This window comes from Aristolochia californica, unplaced genomic scaffold (assembly GCF_029961685.1).
Source record: "Aristolochia californica isolate CCGP_79_NKW_82.1479 unplaced genomic scaffold, dmAriCali1.0.hap1 SCAF_8, whole genome shotgun sequence".
Lineage (NCBI taxonomy): Eukaryota > Viridiplantae > Streptophyta > Magnoliopsida > Piperales > Aristolochiaceae > Aristolochia > Aristolochia californica.
The window spans coordinates 28,052,546-28,071,228 of NW_027182279.1; the positions used below are offsets into that span (position 1 = coordinate 28,052,546).

At 34.0% G+C, this 18,683-nt stretch overlaps 1 pseudogene; it reads left to right on the top strand.

The window, feature by feature from the left end:
* The window catches only part of LOC137938378 (general transcription and DNA repair factor IIH helicase/translocase subunit XPB1-like), a 48,247-nt pseudogene that overhangs the window by 26,410 nt on the left and 3,154 nt on the right, over positions 1–18,683 (top strand).

Consider the following 18,683-nt stretch of genomic DNA (forward strand, 5'->3'; position numbering starts at 1 on the left):
CTAAATATGAAAAAGTTACAAATAACTATTGTTAATGCTATAAAAACAAAGATCATGTATCTAGGATTCTCCAGCCAAATAAACATAAAAGTACGGCGGCGTTGTGGCTTCCGGGAGCAACGCTTGGCTCCGAAAAGGCAAAGGCGTTTGTCAGGGCTTAGCCATCACCCAGCATTTTCCAGCCTAATATACCTTTATGTATAAGCACAAAAAACAAACACAAGCACACAATCTATAAAACTTAGCAAACAATAAAAGCGGTAAGTATTAAACAGATAAGAACATTACCTAAAGTTAAAAAGAGCACAAGCATGGAGAGGATTTCAGAAAATAAGTAAGAAATATAATTCCCGATGGGTTTGACTTTAGATCAAAGCTGTTTAGATCTTTATGCTTACTCCTTCAGGTATGGGGAACCCAAGACATAGTGAGGTGTGCAGTTTCCTAGCATTAAGCTTCTGCCACGAGCTCCAGCATTTAGTCCCAAGAAAAATAAAGCCCTGAAACCTCCTTGGGTATAAACAGGTAGAAACAAGGGACGCATGGACCGTGAAGCATCAGAGGAATACCACAATGCTTTTACTCTGGGCTTGGGATTAACCCCGGGTTAGAGGAGGAAGGTACAGATCTAAACAGACATAGATCTAAAGCTTCCCCTTAGGGAAGTCCCGAAAACTAAACGAAAATGGTAGAGAGTAACACTTATTGTTTAAAACAGGGGTGTTAGTGAGGAACGCTTAGGTTAGAAGAAGATGGAACTCATTGGTGGAAGACGAAGGATGCTCTTAAAGACACTCTTTCTTTCATATGGTTTAAATGTACACAAGGCTATTTATAGCCAAGAGCTGCTGACACTAGGAGACAATGAGAATCACCTGGGTGCTCATTGGGCCCCATCGTCAGTGATGTGTCTCATGATGCTTTCCAAGTGTGCGGTTTACAAAATAATCTTTAAAAAAGAGGTACAAAAAGTCAAAAAAGTACAAGATATTATCTTGAAAAACCATGTGTTGTCTTGAAAACTGTGTGCCAAAACTGGGTGTTGGAGAAACTGCTTCTGGAAACCTATGTGCCGAAACTGGGTGCTGGAAAAAGTGCTTCTGGATACCGTGTGCTTAGTGGTCTTTTGAATAATCTTTTGTGTTGTTTTTTTTTTATGATCTTGTCTCTTTTCTAAGTTTTTCTTTTTAGTCTTTTCTATCCTGTCTCTTTTTTATAGTACAGTCTTACTGCTTTATCTATTTGCCATCAAGTGTTATTAAATTATGGATGGCCTCTGAGTCATAATCAAAGTCTTCGTCTTCTTCTTGGGAATAACATTGGAGAGTCTGAGTATCAGTTCCGGTGGAGCCGATTTTACTGGAAGTGTCTGAATTATTCTTCTCATAACCTAGTTCTTTCAGATATTCCTGAAAATAGTCTTACATCATCTTCTTGATTTCTTCTGGGTCTGTGTATTTTTTTTCTTTACTGTCTTCCTACCGTTTGACTTTTTTCTTTTCATTTGACATTTTTGGCAAATGTCCAGCCATCAACGGACTTGATTTGTCTTTACCGGCTGCCGTTTGAACTGGACTAGCTAGTGAAAACCCTTCACTAGTGGGGATCTGGGTACAAATAGTACCTGTGGTCTTGGCTTTGATCCTTCTATTTTCTTCTTCCAAAGTCTTAATATATTCTTTTTGAAAGTCATTCTTTTCTTCGAGCAGTCTTTTTTCTTCATTGAGTCTTTGAATGGTCTTGGCTAGAGTATCACAATGGTCACAAAATATAATTCTTTTATTATCGTTGGCAACACCATAGGATACTTGGTCTTCTCTCATATGTCTCAAAGAAGGAGCTATGTAATAATTGATGCCAATAGTTAACTTGGCTGCCTCTAGTGCTTCTTGAAGATTATTAAAGCCTTTGTAAATAGGTCTGTTGAAATTTTGAATACTTTTGACAACTTCTGTCCAAGAATGAAAAACTCCTGGAGTGTGACCTTGGAAAACTACATAAAAATTAAAACTTTTCTTTTTCTATGAAAAATATTCTGAAAGTCCGTTAATACTGGCTAAAAAGTATTTCTGATCTTTGGGAATTCTTTGGTAAGAAAGCCATAAGTTATCTAATAAACACCGTTCTTCTTTTGTAACTGAAATGCTAGGTAAAGTCTTAAAAGTAATATTAGATTTTGGAAAAACTACTAATTTCTGATTGCCAAAACTAAGAAATTCTTGTCCATAATTATTGAATCTGAAGGGCGTTGGTCTGGAAGAGTCGTGGTCTGGAAAATCCATCTGTTCAATTAATCATAATATTTGTGTCAAAAAATCTTCTACTTAGAGTATCTGCAAGACTATTATTTTTACCTTTAATATGTTCAAATTCAATCTTGTACCCATTTCCTGTAATAATGTCTACAAGATTTAACCATCTTCTTCTACTTATCTTATTTTCTTTGCTTCTTTGGAAATATTTTACTATAGCCTCACAGTCTGTTCTTAAAGTAAATTCTTGTTTATTAATAATAAACAGTCTAAAAGATTCTAGGGAATAAATTACTGCTAGAATCTCAGAATCTATGCTACTCATGTTTCCTTTTTCTTTAAATTTTCCACTAGCATAACTACAAATTTTTTCTTGTTCTTTCTCACTATATTTGTGGGGTTTGGCTATAAGAACTCCACCCCATCCTAGATTACTCCCATTTGTTTCAATGATTAGATAATCAGAATCTAAGGGCATTTGTAATTTTGATAATGTTTGAATTTTTTCTTTAACTTTTTTAACCAAATTCTTATCTTCATTGGTTAAAGAATTTTTGGCCAGTTGGAGAAGTTTTTCTGTATAGAGGGCCAATAATTTTTCCTATGTCTTTAATAAAAGGTCTGGCATAATTGACCAATCCTAAAAATCTTTGGAGTTGTTTTGTATCTGATAAATCATCTGGCATTTCTAATATTTTCTTAGAAATATGTAGTTCTATCTGACCTTGTCCTATATTTACTCCTAAGAATTTTATGTATTCTTTAAATAGTTCAATTTTTGTTTTACTAATAATGATTCCTTCTTGCATAAAGGTGGCTAATACTAATTGTAAGTGACCTATATGTTCTTCAATGGTTTTGCTAAACATTAAGATATCATCTATGTATACTAGTACAAATGTATCATATTTCTTGAATATATTATCCATTTTTCTCTAAAAAATAGCTGGTGCATTTTTTAACCCAAAAGGCATTACTAACCATTCAAAATGTCCTTCTGGACATGTGAATGTTGTCCATTCTATACTATCTGGATGCATTTTTACCTGCCAAAATCCTGATTTGCAATCAAACTTACTAAATATCCTTTTATCTTGAATCCTATTAATTAGCTGAGACTTATCTGGTATGTTATAACTATATATAACTGTATTATCATTTAGTCTTTTGTAATTAATAACCATTCTAGATTTTCCCCTTTTCTGTTTGCTATTTTTCTAACTATAAAGGCTGCAGATCTATGGGGGTTTATGGATTTTCTAATAATTCCAAAATTTAATAATTCTGTGATATGAAGTTTAAAGTCTTCTTTGTCTAAATTTGTAGCTTCTATGTTGGCTGTTTTCACTATGTAATTAGGATTTAATAATTCTAACCTGCACTGTATGTGATTATTATCCCAGTGTTTTAAGGGATTTTCTCCAAAATATTCTGATTGGTCTAATTTGTCTATAATTTGTTGTAAGTGTTGTTTATCTTTACATTGAACATTAATTATTTCTAAATAAAGTTTTTCAGTATCTAAAAAGGTATATTCTAAATCTATCATTATTTCTATCCAATCATCAAAGTCTTCATTTCCTCCATTACTTCTTCTAGATAATCATGGGGACTTGGTAATGGTTGGATATAAGGATCTGGTTGGACGGAAACTTGAACTAAGCCTGTATGTGTTACTGCTTTAGGAAAAGTCTGGGAGTGGTGTATAGGAACTTCCATTAAAGCTTCATCTATTTCTTCATAACATAATAACTTATTATCTAATTTAACAATATTGGTTTCTATTTGTTTTTCTAAGGCTAGGATTGTAGGATGATGTATTTGTTTGCAGCTACCTGGAACCGGACATTGACAACTAGTGGTTTCTTTGTCTTTTGCTTCTAGGGGACCACCACGCTCCGCTGAAGAGGTAAGAGTAGGAGAATAGGTGGTTTAGACAGGAATAGTACTAGAATTCTTATGAAATTGAAGATAATCTCGGGAAATGGTAAGGGAGCCATTATTATGTAAAATGAAATTAAGGCCTAGGATGAAGTCTACTTTAAGTTTAAGGTCTCTAACCCATGTTAAGGGCAACGGATAAGATCCAGAAAAGGTAGAACAGTTGGTATAGAATTGGATCTTGCCTTCGTCAAATAAAGTAGTATATGGGTTATAAGTACCATCTACTTGTTGACTAAATACTTGTTTAGTAGTCTTCTTTAGGAACTGAGGAGGGACTAAGCGTCTGTGGATAATGCATTTAGTACATCCAGAGTCTACTAGGGCATCTAAAATTAAAGAGTGTTTATTAGGGAAAATGATTTTGGCTCGAACAAGGATACTAGAAAAGGATTTGTATTGATTACAGACACAAGAAGTTTCTGGGTCTTCTAAACCTACAGTAATCCCATCATAGGAATCTTTTTCTATTGTATCTAATCGGTGTTTTAGGAGTCTAATTTTTGCTTCACAATTTTCTATAAAAAGAGTGATAGTGACATTCTTTTGTCGACATACAGGCCAACTGTCCACTAGTTGTGGAAAAGACTTTTGCTTTTTCTCTTGAGAGAGAGAGAGAGAGAGGGGTTTGGCTATAAGAACTCCACCCCATCCGAGATTACTACCGTCTATTTAAATGATTAGATAATCAGAATCTAAAGACATCTAATGGTTGGATGTAAGGTTCTATTTGGACGAAAACTTGAACTAAGCCTGTATGTACTACTGCTTCAGGCAAAGTCTGGGAGTGTTGGATAGGAACTTCTGTTAAGGCTTCATCTATTTCTTCGTAGCATAACAATTTATTATCGAATTTGACTATGGAGTTGTCTATCTATTGTTCAAGGGCAAGAATTGTAGAATTATTGAGTTGTTTACAACTTCCTGGAACTTTATAGGGACAAGATGTTGATTCTGATACCAATTTAAAGGGGGTACTAATTTAATTTAATCTTGTCTGGAGTATTTAAAGGTGAATTATTAGGAGATCTTCTTATTACTTGCCTTCTAGGTATAAATATTTGACAAGGGGTTTCTACTACTCTTCTGGAGGAATAAAGGATAATGTAAGACAGCTAATACTAAATATGAAAAGATTACAGATAACTATTGTTAATGCTATAAAAACAAAGATCATGTATCTAATATTCTACCTATAATATTAGCAGTTAAAAATATATAAGAAACTAAAAGGTTTTCTAATTGTTCTGGCAGGAAAACAAAGTAATTAAATAATTCAACCACTAATATAAATAAAAACAGGATACTAGTATAAGTTCCTATATTTTAAATCTTCTACCGTAATATATGGAGTTGTAAAAAAGAGCTAGATATATATAGCATATAGGTAATATGCGTAAGATTATTCAAAAAAACTGTCTTAATATTTTATTAACTAACCAAATAAACATAAAAGTACAGCGGCGTTGTGGCTTCTGGGAGCAACCATTGAGGCAGAGGCGTTTGTCAGGGGTTAGCCCTCACCCAGCAGTTTCTAGCCTAATATACCTTTATGTATAAATACAAAAACAAACACCAAGCCACACAATCTATAAAACTTAGCAAACAATAAAAGTAGTAAGGATTAAACAGATAAGAACAATACCTAAAGTTATAAAAAGCACAAGCATGGAGATGATTACGGAAAATAAGTAAGAAGTGTAATTCCCGAGGGGTTTATCTTTAGATCAAAGTTGTTTAGATCTTTATGCTTACTCCTTCAGGTATGGGAAACCCAAGACACAAAGAGGTGTGCGATTTCCTAGCATTAAGCTTCTGCCACGGGCTCCAGCATTTAGTCCCAAGAAAAATAAAGCCCTGAAACCTCCTTGGGCATAAACGGGCAAAAACAAGGGACGCATGGACCGTGAAGCATCAGAGGAATACCGCAATGCTTTTACTCTGTGCTTGGGATTAACCTAGGGTTAGAGGAGGAAGGTACAGATCTAAACAGACAGAGATCTAAAGCTTCCCCTTAGGGAAGTCCCGAAAACTAAACGAAAATGGCGGAGAGTAACACTTACTTTTTTAAAACAGGGGTGTTCGTGAGGAATGCTTAGGTTGAGAAGGAGAGGGAACTCATGGGTGAACAACAAAGGATGCTCTGAAAAACACTCTTTCATTCATGTATTCTTTGATACTTATAGTTTCATCTTTTGTTGGTTCTAGAGGCATTTTTCCTATTCTGATGTTAGTTTCTTGGTCATAGTACAGATATTCTTCCCCTTGGATTTTTCCATTTTTAACTAAGTCTTCTTCTAAATGAAGAAGTTCTCTTTCTGTTAATTTTAATTCTAGTTCTTTAGGGTATCTTATTTCATCTGTCTCTGATTCTCCTTTTATGTGGACTAAATCGTAATTTTCTCTAGAAATTGATTATGTGTCCTCTGTATTCTTTTGTTCATAACTATTAAATCTAATGTTTATATTACCTTTTGTATCTGTATACATAATACTTTCTTCAGGACTAATTATTTTTTCTTCTCTAATTATTATAGAACTAGAATTAAAATAATTAGAGAAGAAAAAATAATTAGTCCTAAAGAAAGTATTATGTATACAGATACAAAAGGTAATATAAATATTAGATTTAATAGTTATGAACAAAAGAATACAGAGGACACATAATCAATTTTTAGCGAAAATTACGATTTAGTCCACATAGAAGGAGAATCAGAGACAGATGAAATAAGATACCCTAAAGAACTAGAATTAAAATTAAAAGAAAGAGAACTTCTTCATTTAGAAGAAGACTTAATTAAAAATGGAAAAATCCAAGAGGCAGAATATTTGTACTATGACCAAGAAACTAACATCGGAATAGGAACAATGCCTCTAGAGCCAACAAAAGATGAAACTATAAGTATCAAAGAATACATGAATGAAAGAGTGTTTTTTAGAGCATCTTTTGTTGTTCACCCATGAGTTCCCTCTTCTTCTCAACCTAAGCATTCCTCACAAACACCCCTGTTTTAAAAAAGTAAGTGTTACTCTCTGCCATTTTCGTTTAGTTTTCGGGACTTCCCTAAGGGGAAGCTTTAGATCTCTATCTGTTTAGATCTGTACCTACCTCCTCTAACCCGGGGTTAATCCCAAGCACAGAGTAAAAGCATTGCGGTATTCCTCTGATGCTTCACGGTCCATGCGTCCCTTGTTTCTGCTTGTTTATACCCAAGGAGGTTTCAGGGCTTTGTTTTTCTTGGGACTAAATCTTGGAGCCCGTGGCAGAAGCTTAATGCTAAGAAATTGCACACCTCTCTGTGTCTTGGGTTTCCCATACCTGAAGGAGTAAGCATAAAGATCTAAACAGTTTTGATCTAAAGATAAACCCCTCAGGAATTACACTTCTTACTTATTTTCCGTAATCATCTCCATGCTTGTGCTTTTTATAACTTTAGGTATTGTTCTTATCTGTTTAATCCCTACTGTTTTTATTGTCTGCTAAGTTTTATAGATTGTGTGGCTTGGTGTTTGTTTTTGTGTTTATACATAAAGGTATATTAGGCTGGAAACTGCTGGGTGAGGGTTAAGCCCTGACAAACGCCTCTGCCTCTTCGGAGCCAATCGTTGCTACCGGAAGCCACAACGCCGCTGTACTTTTATGTTTATTTGGCTAGTTAATAAAATATTAAGACAATTTTTTAGAATAATCTTATGCATATTACCTATATACTATATATATCTAGCTCTTTTTTACAACTCCATATATTACAGTAGAAGATTTAAAATATAGGAACTTATACTAGTATCCTGTTTTTATTTATATTAGTGGTTGAATTATTTAATTACTTTGTTTTCCTGCCAGAACAATTAGAAAACCTTTTAGTTTCTTACATATTTTTAATTTCTATTATTATAGGTAGAATATTAGATACATGATCTTTGTTTTTATAACATTAACAATAGTTATCTGTAATCTTTTCATATTTAGTATTATCTGTCTTACATTATCCCTTCATTCCTACAGAAGAGTAGTAGAAACCCCTAGGCAAATATTTATACCTAGAAATCAAGTAATAAAAATATCTCCTAATAATTCACCATTAAATACTCCAAACTAGATTAAATTAAATTAGTACCCCCTCTAAATTAAATCAGGCCCACTGTCCACTAGTTGTGGATAAGATTTTTTCTTTTTCTCTTGCGAGAGAAAGAGAGAGAAAGAGTGAGATCCTTAGATACACCAGGTTAAGTAGGTATCCCCCTAAATTGGTATTATTCAGAGCCAAAATGATCAACAAAGGCACATGTCAGGGCTTCGCCCTCACCCAAGCCAAATAAACATAAAAGGTACATTGGCGTTGTGGCTTCCGGGAGTGACGCTTGGCTCAGTAGAGGCGCCTATCAGGGCTTAGCCCTCACCCAAGCCAAATAAACATAAAAGGTACGTTGGCATTGTGGCTTCCGGGAGTGACGCTTGGCTCAGCAGAGGTGTCTATCAGGGCTTAGCCCTCAACCAATAGTTTCCAGCCTGAAATACCCTTTGTTTTTTTTTTTTTTTGTAGCAAACTATAAAAGCTATAAGAGTAAGACTAACAAATACAATAGCAATTACGACTAATAAGATAAGCATAGCAAGAGGAAAGACAAGAACGGTGTAAAATCGATTTGTAAAAACTTCTACAAGGTAGCTCCAAAAACATTTACTGTTTAGATCTTTGTCTGGTTTTCGACAAGTCTCAAACACTCAAGACACACAGAGGTGTGTGCTTCCCTAGCATATAGCTTCAGCCACGGGCTCCGTCTATGTTCCGAAAATTCAAGAATCCCTAACGTCTTTGTGGACAACAATGGGCATATAATCGGAACTCTAGACCAAGCAACTTCAGAGGGTTACACAATGCTTTTTCTAAGCACTTGAAATGAATCCAAAGTAAGGGAAAACCATTACAAATCTAAACAGAAAAAGTTTGAGGAGTTCCCTTTGGGAAGACCCCTAAACTGTAGAAATTAAAAGAGAAAGAAAAGACTTACTTTGAAAACGTTGCAGCTAAAGTGTTTAGGAGAGTTTCGGGATGGAAAAGGTAGAAGACATCAGAAGCAAGGAGTTTGGAAAGCTCACTCTTTCATTCATATCCTTTGTAATGTACAAGGGGGGCTATTTATAAGCAAACTCTGCTGACACACTTGGAGAAAGAGGTGTTTATCCAGGTGCTCATTGGGCCCCATCGACGATAAACTTTCCCCAGAATCTTCCAGGTGGACGGTGAGAGTTATGCAAAGCCAAAAAAAGAAAAGTACACTCCTTTTTACAAGTCAAAAACCAGGTGCCCAAAACAGCGGGCAAAAATCAAAACCACAACCTTTTACAAAACCATGGGTATAAACTATGGGTGTCTAATGATCTGCAAAGCGGTCTTCTCAAACCGTGTGCTTGTCTTGTCGTTTGGAATTTTCTATCCTTGTGCTGAAACCATAGTTTTGTCGGGCTGAAACCATGGTGTTGTTGAGATTATTCTATGTTATCATAGTCTTTTGTATTTTCTAACTTTATTATTCTTTTTGAAAATAATCTTCTTTTCTATTTTAGTCTTCTCATTGCTTTTGTCTATTTGCCAGCCAATGTTGTGAGATTATGAATGGCTTCTGAGTCAAAATCAAAATCTTCATCTTCTTCTTGGGAATAACACTGAATGGTCTGAGTACCTGTAGATCCAGTCTTACTAGATGTTTCTGAGTCATTCTTCTCATATCCTCGGTCTTTGAGATATTCTTCAAAATATTCTTTCAACATTCTTTTAACTTCGTCAGGGTCTGTCTGCTGATTTTCTTTCTTTTTATCATCTGACATTTTTGGCAAATGTCCAGCCATCAACGGATTTGTTTTGTCTTTACCAACTACCGTTTGAGCTGGACTAGCTAGTGAATGACCAACACTAGTAGGTATCTAGGTAGAGAAACTACCTGTCAGTCTTGCTCTGAGTTGGCGATTTTCTTCTTCCAAAGTGCCAATATATTCTTTCTGGAAGGCATTCTTTTCTAAGAGGAATCTTCTCTTTTCATTTAATCTTTGAAATAGTCTTGGATAAAGTCTCAAAATGCTCACAGAAAATAATCTTTGTAGGAGTATCTTTGGCGACTCCATGAGATACTTGGTCTTCTTTGATAAATCTTAGTGAAGGGGCTATGTAGTAATTAGTACCAATAGTTAGTTTTGCTGCTTCTAAAGCTTCTTGTAAATTATTGAATCCTTGGTAAACCGGTCTTTGAAAATCTTGAATATTTGCTACTACTTCTGTCTAGGAATGAAAAACTCCTGGAGTTTTACCTTTAAAAACTACTTAAAAGTTAAAACGTTTCTTGTTCTGGCAAAAATATTCTGATCGGCTATTATTACTGGCTAAAAAATATTTTTGGTCTTTTGGAATTCTTTGGTAAGAAAGCCATAAATTATCTAACAAACATTGTTCTTGTGTTAAGTCTTAAATGTAATGTTAGATCTAGGAAAAACTACTAACTTCTGATTACCAAAATTTAAGAATTCTTGACCATAATTATTCAATCTGGAAAAGGATGGCCTTGAGGACGTCTGGTCTGGAGGATCGATCTGTTCAATTGACAAGGAAAGAATAAAAAAATCATCTACTTAATGTATCTACAAGACTATTATTTTTACCTTTAATATGTTCAAATTCTATTATATATCCATTTCTTGTAATAATATCTACTAAATTTAACCACCTTCTTCTGCTTATTTTATTCTCCTTACTTCTTTGAAAATATTTGACTATTGCTTCGCAATCTGTTCTTAAAGTAAATTCTAGTTTATTAATAATGAATATTCTAAAAGACTCTAAAGAATACATTACTGCTAGGATTTCTGAGTCTATGCTACTCATATTTCCTTTTTCTTTAAATTTTCCACTAGAATAGCTACAAATTTTTTCTTGCTCTTTTTCACTGTACTTATGCGGTTTGGAGATAAGAACACCACCCCATCCTAAGTTACTTCCATCAGTTTCTATTATAAGCTAATCAGAGTCTAAAGACATTTGTAATTTGGACAAAGTTTGAATTTTTTCTTGGACTTTTTTAACCAAATTTTTGTCTTCTTGATTAAAGAATTTTTGGCCTGTAGGGGAAGTTTTTCCATACAAAGGACCAATGATTTTTCCTATGTCTTTAAGGAAGGGTCTAGCATAATTTACTAATCCTAAAAATCTTTGAAGTTTTTTTGTATACGATAGGTCATCTAGCATTTCTAGAATTTTCTTGGAAATGTGTTCTTGTAATTCTATCTATCCTTGACCTATATTAACTCCTAAGAATTTAATGTATTCTTTAAATAATTTTATTTTTGTTTTACTAATAATGATTCCTTCTTGCATGAATGTGGCTAGTACTAATTGTAAGTGTCCTATATGTTCTTCAATGGTTTTTTTGAAGACTAAAATATTGTCTATATAAACTAAAACAAAAGTATCATATTTACTAAATATGTCATCCATTTTCCTTTGGAAAATAGCAGGTGCATTATTTAAATAAAACGGTATGATTAACCATTCAAAATGTCCTTTAGGGCATGTAAATGCCCTCATAGATCTGCTGCTTTTATAGTAAAAAAACATAGTGAACAAAAAAGAGGCAATTCTAGAATGGTTATAAATTATAAAAGATTAAATGATAATACTATTACTGACAGTTATAACATACCAGACAAATCACAGTTAATTAATAGGATTCAAGATAAAAAGATATTTAGTAAAAGAGAGAGAGAGACAGACAGACAGACAGAGAGACAGAGAGATTCCATTATTGTACCTTTTGACTTTGTATACTTTTTGTACAGTTTATTTTTTGTAACCGCACACCTGGAAAGCAGTAAGAGAAAACTCACTGATGATGGGGCCCAATGAGCACCTGGGTGATTCCCTTTGTCTCCAAGTGTCGGCAACCCTTGGCTATAAATAGCCTTATGTATGTTTCACAAGATATGAATGAAAGAGTGCAGTTTGTTTCCTCCTTGATCTTCCACCCATGAGCTTCCTTTTCTTTTCTTTCTGAGTTCACCTACGACCAACTCCTGCTTCCAAAGTAAGTGTGCATCCCAGTTATTTTCTTTCAGTCTTCAGAACTTCCCTAAGGGGAAAACTTTAGATCTTTGTCTGTTTAAGTCTGTACCTCTCTCCTCTAATCCGGGGTCAATCCCAAGCACAGAGTAAAAATATTGTTGTATTCCTCTAATGTTTCACGGTCCATGCGTCCCTTGTTCCTACCCGTTTATACCCAAGGAGGTTTGAGGGCTTTGTTTATCTTGGCACTAAATGCTGGAGCCCGTGGCAGAAGCATTACAGTGCTAGGAAATTGCACACCTCTCTGTGTCTTTGGTTCCCTATACCTGAAGGAGTGAGAATAAAGATTTAAACAGCTTTGATCTAAAGTATGCGTCTCAGGAATTACACATCCTATTTGATTTCAAAAATCCTTTCTATGCTTGTGCTTTTGATTACCCTAGGAATTGTTCTTACATGTTTAATCCATACTGCTTTTATTGTCTGTTAAGAATATCTATATATATTGTGTGTCTATACATAAAAGGTATATTAGGCTGGAAATTACTGAGTGAGGGCTACGCCCTGACAGACGCCTCTGCCTCTTTTGAGCCAAGCGTCGCTCTCGGAAGTCACAACGTCGTCGTACCGTTTATGTTTTTTTGGCTAGTTTATAATTTAATCAAACAGTTTTCTAGAATAATTTTACTCTTCCTACCTATCTTTTACTTATACTTAGCCCTGTTTTACAAAGCTTTACATTACGGTAAAAGATTTAAACTATAGGAACTTATTCTAGCATCCTGTTCTTAGGAATCATAGTAATAGAGTTATTTGGATATTTTGTCTTTCTGCCAGAAAAATTAGAAAATATTTTAGAATCTTATATATTTTTAATTGCTAATATTAGAGTCAGAATTTTAGACACATGATATTTGTTCTAATAGCTTTAGTGATAGTTATTTGTAATCTTTTCATTTTTAATTGTATCTGTTTTACTTTATCTTTATATTCCTATAGAAGGTTTGTAGAAACCCCTAGACAAGTTTTTACACCCAGAAGACAAAGACTTCAAACACAAAGACCTTCAAATACTCCTGATTTAAATAATCCTTATTAATTTAAATAGAGTACCCCCTTCAATTTGGTATCAGAGCCTATAAGACCTGGAACCTTTCAGAAAAATAGATTATTTAGACCTTAGACTTCCTACAAGATTTGATACAAAATATATAGGACCTAATACTCTTAGGTGTCATTTTAATAGTGAAGAACATACTCTACACAAAAATAACCCTCAGCTCAATAGCATTGTAGACCTTATTATAAGTCTAGGAAATAATCTACAAATTAAATTAACAGAAATAGAAATCAATTTAAACAAAATACAAGAATAAACAAGAAACTTAAGAATAAGAACAGCCAAATTAGCAGGAAACCTAGATTATCTTAAAACGAGTAAAGGATCCCAGCAAAACATAGATAAAGAAATAGATTTAATTACCCAAAAATTAAAAATTTTCAAAATAGAACCTAGAATATCAGCAACTACAAAATCATGACACTTTCACAGCGAGGTGAAGGAATCACCTCAGAAATAGGAAGTTCCTCTAGAAACCTTAATATAATAGATAGGATAACAGGAAAAAGAAGTGTAGATCAACGAGACATACAATTAGATGAAATAATAGATATATATCAAGATATTACTTTATTCAGTAACAATCAAGTTAACCTTCTTAATCCTAGACAACTATATAGAACAGGACCTTTAAATTTCAACACTGGATTATTTAGACATTATAGAGAAATTCAAATTAGCTGTGTAGGAAAAGATTCAGTAAACATAAATTTAATAGTAGAACAAGCCTTCAAAGAAATTAAGAAATTATATACTTTGATTCATTTAGGTTTAATCTTCATAGGAGTTAAAGGATTAGGGAGAAAACATTTAGGAACTAAAACTCTTCTTAGCATCTATGATGATAGATGGGCAGATCCTAAAAAGGCTATGTTAGGGATTACCGAAGTAGACATGAACCAGAACGGAGGAATATTTTATTGCTCCCCTGATTTTCTTATAGGATTACAAGATTTTAGGAAATATATTAAAATAGGTATTCAGACAAAAGGATATGAATCCTTTGTAGGAAACAATCTTTTATTATGCATTGGATTTTTAGGGAGATGCACTTGTTCTAGTACTACTAGGTTTAAAGTCAAGATAGACGATGTAGTAAATCTAATAGGTAAGGGAATTAAACTAATTAAGTCCATCAAATATTCCCCAGATGTCTTAGCAGGATTAGAATGGAACCTGAAATTTAGAGAAGAAAAAATAATTAGTCCTGAAAAAAGTATTATGTACACTGATACAGAAGGCAATATAAATATTAGACATAATAGTTATGAACAAAAGAGTACAGAAGATACAAAGTCAATTTCTAGTGAAAATTATGACTTAGTTGATATACAATTAGAAATAGATGAAATAATATACCCTAAAGAATTTGAATTAAAACTGATAGAAAGAGAACTTCTTCATCTAGAAGAAGACTTAATAAAAAATGGAAAAATCCAAGAAGAAGAATATCTCTATTATGACCAAGAAGCCAACATAAGAATAGGAAAAATGCCATTGGAACCTAAAGAAGATGAAAAAATAGAAACAGAAGAAACTCTTAAGTATCAAAGAATATATGGATGAAGAAAGCTCTAATTCTATTCCTCGTAATAGCTATACCACTTACCCAAGAACTCCTCATAGAGAAGTATATTACTCAAGAAATATGCCAAGGATTCCTTATAGTGATCCAATAAACTTCGATCATAGGATACGTCCTAAAGGAAAAAGAAAGGAGACAGAAAGACCTATAAAGTTTCAAGAAATGGACAAAGGAAAAATTCTTAATCTTTCAGCCCATGATCCTCAAGAATGGACAACAGTATTAGATCTTTGGAAAAACCAGGTAGTCTCAAACTATATCCAAGACTTTCAATCCCAAGATTTAGAAGAAAAGTATAGATACTTAGAAACATTTTTAGGAGAAAGTGTAAAAGACTTATGGGAAAGCTACAAAAGAGGAAATCTAGAAGAATTTGGTCATTTACTGAGTCTTGGATCCAATCCATATAATTTTGTTAATAAAGTTTATCAGTTAGTAACAGGAGATGATCCCAACTTAGGATTCATTACATTACAAAAAGATGCAGTAGTTTACTTAGAACAACTTAGTCTCCATAATTACAAATATGTTAAGAAATTCCTCCAAGATTACTTTTATTATGCATGCATATAAAGGAATGCATTTAATAAAGATTTAGGTACAAAGTTATTCAGGAAATTACCAGGAGCCTTAGGAAAAGAAATTTATGATAAATGGCAAAATCTAGAAACAGCAAACCCAACAGCAGTTTACTCTATAGGGCAAAGAACTAAATTCATTATGACCATTCTTCAAAAAAATGTACAGACATCTATAGGGCAAAGAACTAAATTCATTTTGATGAGGATCGTCGTGAAGGTATTACTTTTATTCATTTTTTCGTTTTGTTATAGCTTTTTGTTTTTAGTTTACTTTAGGTGCTTGAATTGTGTTTATGGGTACGGAATATGGATCATGAAGATGAAAGCGAACTGACGAAGAGGGGATTTTCTAAACTTGAATTAAAGCCTGATCATGCAAACCGCCCTTTATGGGCTTGCGCTGATGGCCGGATCTTTCTTGAGACATTATCACCGTTGTATAAGCAAGCCAATGATTTCCTCATTGCAATTCCTAAGCCCGTTTGCCGGTATTTAAGATGTCCTTCTATTTTCTTCTACTTAAAACTCTGTGTGGTTGCTCATTTTCATTTTGTTGGAAAAATGTTGTGCAGGCCAGAGTCTATGCATGAGTATAACTTGGCGCCTCATTCCTTGTATTGTGCTGTTTCTGTTGGGCTCGAGACTGAAACTATAATTACTGTTTTGAACAAGCTATCAAAGACTAAGCTCCCTAAAGAAATGATTGATTTCATTTATGCTTCAACTTCTAATTATGGGAAAGTAAAACTTGTACTTAAGAAGAACCGGTACTTTGTGGAGTCCCCTTTCCCGGAGGTGCGAATCTGGTCTCGTATTCTATCACAAGTGGTTTATTATTATTATTGATGTTGTTATTATCATTATTATTATTCTTATGGTGATGAGGGGAATTTGGAACTTATGTTTTAAATGATACTTGCAGGTGCTGAAGACTTTGCTGAAGGACGAGGTTATATCTAAAGAGAGAATTTATTCCAATGAGGTAATTTAGTTTGCTGTTATTTTATTCATGCATGTCCACTATATTTTTCTGAGGTGTTATTCTGAGTTGTGCCTTTTTTTTTTTTAGTCTTTTCTCTTATCTTTTTGGCGAGTGACATAAAATTTACATAGGAGTTTCTATGGATTCATCTATATGCCTATTCTTTACATATTTTACTATTATTCAAAATGGTTGAATTTACCATTTAAATCATGAAGTTGTTTGCTTGTTACAGTGGAAGAAAATAACTTTTGCTCTTGTTCTTTTTCATAGAAGGGAAGTGGAGTTTGAACATCTCTTTTGAAAAAAAAATTGTGTTGTTAAATAATTTAATCATTTTTTGCCTGCATAGTGAATCAAAACTATCATCTCGAAAGCCACTATCACACTGCAGCATGGAGAGATTATTTGTCACTATGGCTAAACCTTCAGATAAATGGTTAAATTTCTATGATAGATCATGAGAACTTTGACACAATTCTGATGGTGATGCAAACTCTTGATCTACTGTTTAGGGTTCACAAGGAAGTGATGTATTTACAGTTAGCAAAGCTTTGAGTGAAATGGATGGTGGTGGTCATCAGAAGTTGTTCACTGATGCTGATGTGGCAGCAGTAGCTGAAGAGAAAGAAACCCATTCTTTTGAAATAGATCCTGCTCAGGTAGGGTGGTCTATGAATGATGATGTATATTTAAGTGATTAGTGGTTATAATTTTTTTGACCTAACTTAAACATTTACAGGTTGAAAGTGTCAAGCAAAGGTGCTTACCAAATGCATTAAATTATCCCATGTTGGAGGAGTATGACTTCAGAAATGATACAGTAAGCTTTATTTCTCACAAATGCTTGATGTTCTGCCAGTTTTGTTCCTTGTCACACATCATGGGTATGTTGTTGACTTGATGTTGCTAACTGCAGGTGAACCCTGACTTAAACATGGAATTGAAGGCTCAGCCACGCCCATACCAGGAAAAGAGTCTCAGTAAAATGTTTGGAAATGGTGAGGCCTATTGTAAGACAATATTTTTCATGTCAATATAACTCTCCAGCAAAATAGTTGAGACTGTTGAAGACATTGTGTAGAATTCTCAAAGAGGCTACATTGGCTAGTGCACTAGAACTGGATATTACACACATTGGTTATCCATGATTTCTTCCAATTTCATGTATAATCTTACTTCATCTTGGTACTGATTGTCACATAGGCCAAACATAATCATGCTTTCCAGTGGACATCTCCATCATGATAGGTGCAATTTCAACAAATTTTTCTATTACCAAAAATTTAAAGAATCATGTAGTTGGAAGTAGGCTGCTCTCTTTTGTAGTGTGGAATACCAAATGTCTGACATGGTCTATTTAAAGTAACTTATCAGGAACTTTGGTGGTGATGCTATTGGATGAAAAAATTTAAATTTCAGAACTTCTGTTGTGGTTGCCAGTCATTTGGAGTTGTTGTACTGACATAGTGCTTGGTGATATCTTATATCGCGATCTATATCATATAAGATTCTATATTAAGAATATGTTAATGAAGCATAATATTATCATATCCATTCTTGATAATCCTTTTCTACATTTGCTTTCATTTTCTCCTATCAAATAGTTTGGCTGTTCCATGTATTTCTTAATAAATTCTTTCTTTTTACTTGTTGTCGTTGAAAAAAAATTCTTGTTGTGCCTTGGTTTTTGTGTTTTCTGCCACAAATTAGTTGAACTACATTTTACTGATTGGTGTTCTGCATCTTGTCCAAGCATATTGATTTGTTGTACGTTTATATTTGAACTTTTCTTCTTATATTACTTGACCTTGTAGATGCAATGTCGAGAACCTGTGTTCGATTATTTGCTATTTTGAGGGTGCCAGCTTTGGATGTACCACCCAAGAGGTGGCCTAGAGTTGGTTGGTCAATGCTACCACATGCTTGCACTTGCAAAGACATCATGCTGCTGAGTTATGTAGGAGTTTGTCCTATGTAGAGGATTGAATAATGTCGCAATGATGAGGCTGTCAATTTGCTCTAACATGAGCGAGCCTCTTCATGGTATGAGCCCTCAATTGGTGGGTGCAAGCTGTCGATTGTCAATCACTTGTTAGAAATAATGTTGGTTTTGAAGAAGACCACCTTGGATGTGTATACCCAGAGGCTTTCATTTAAGAAATGATCTC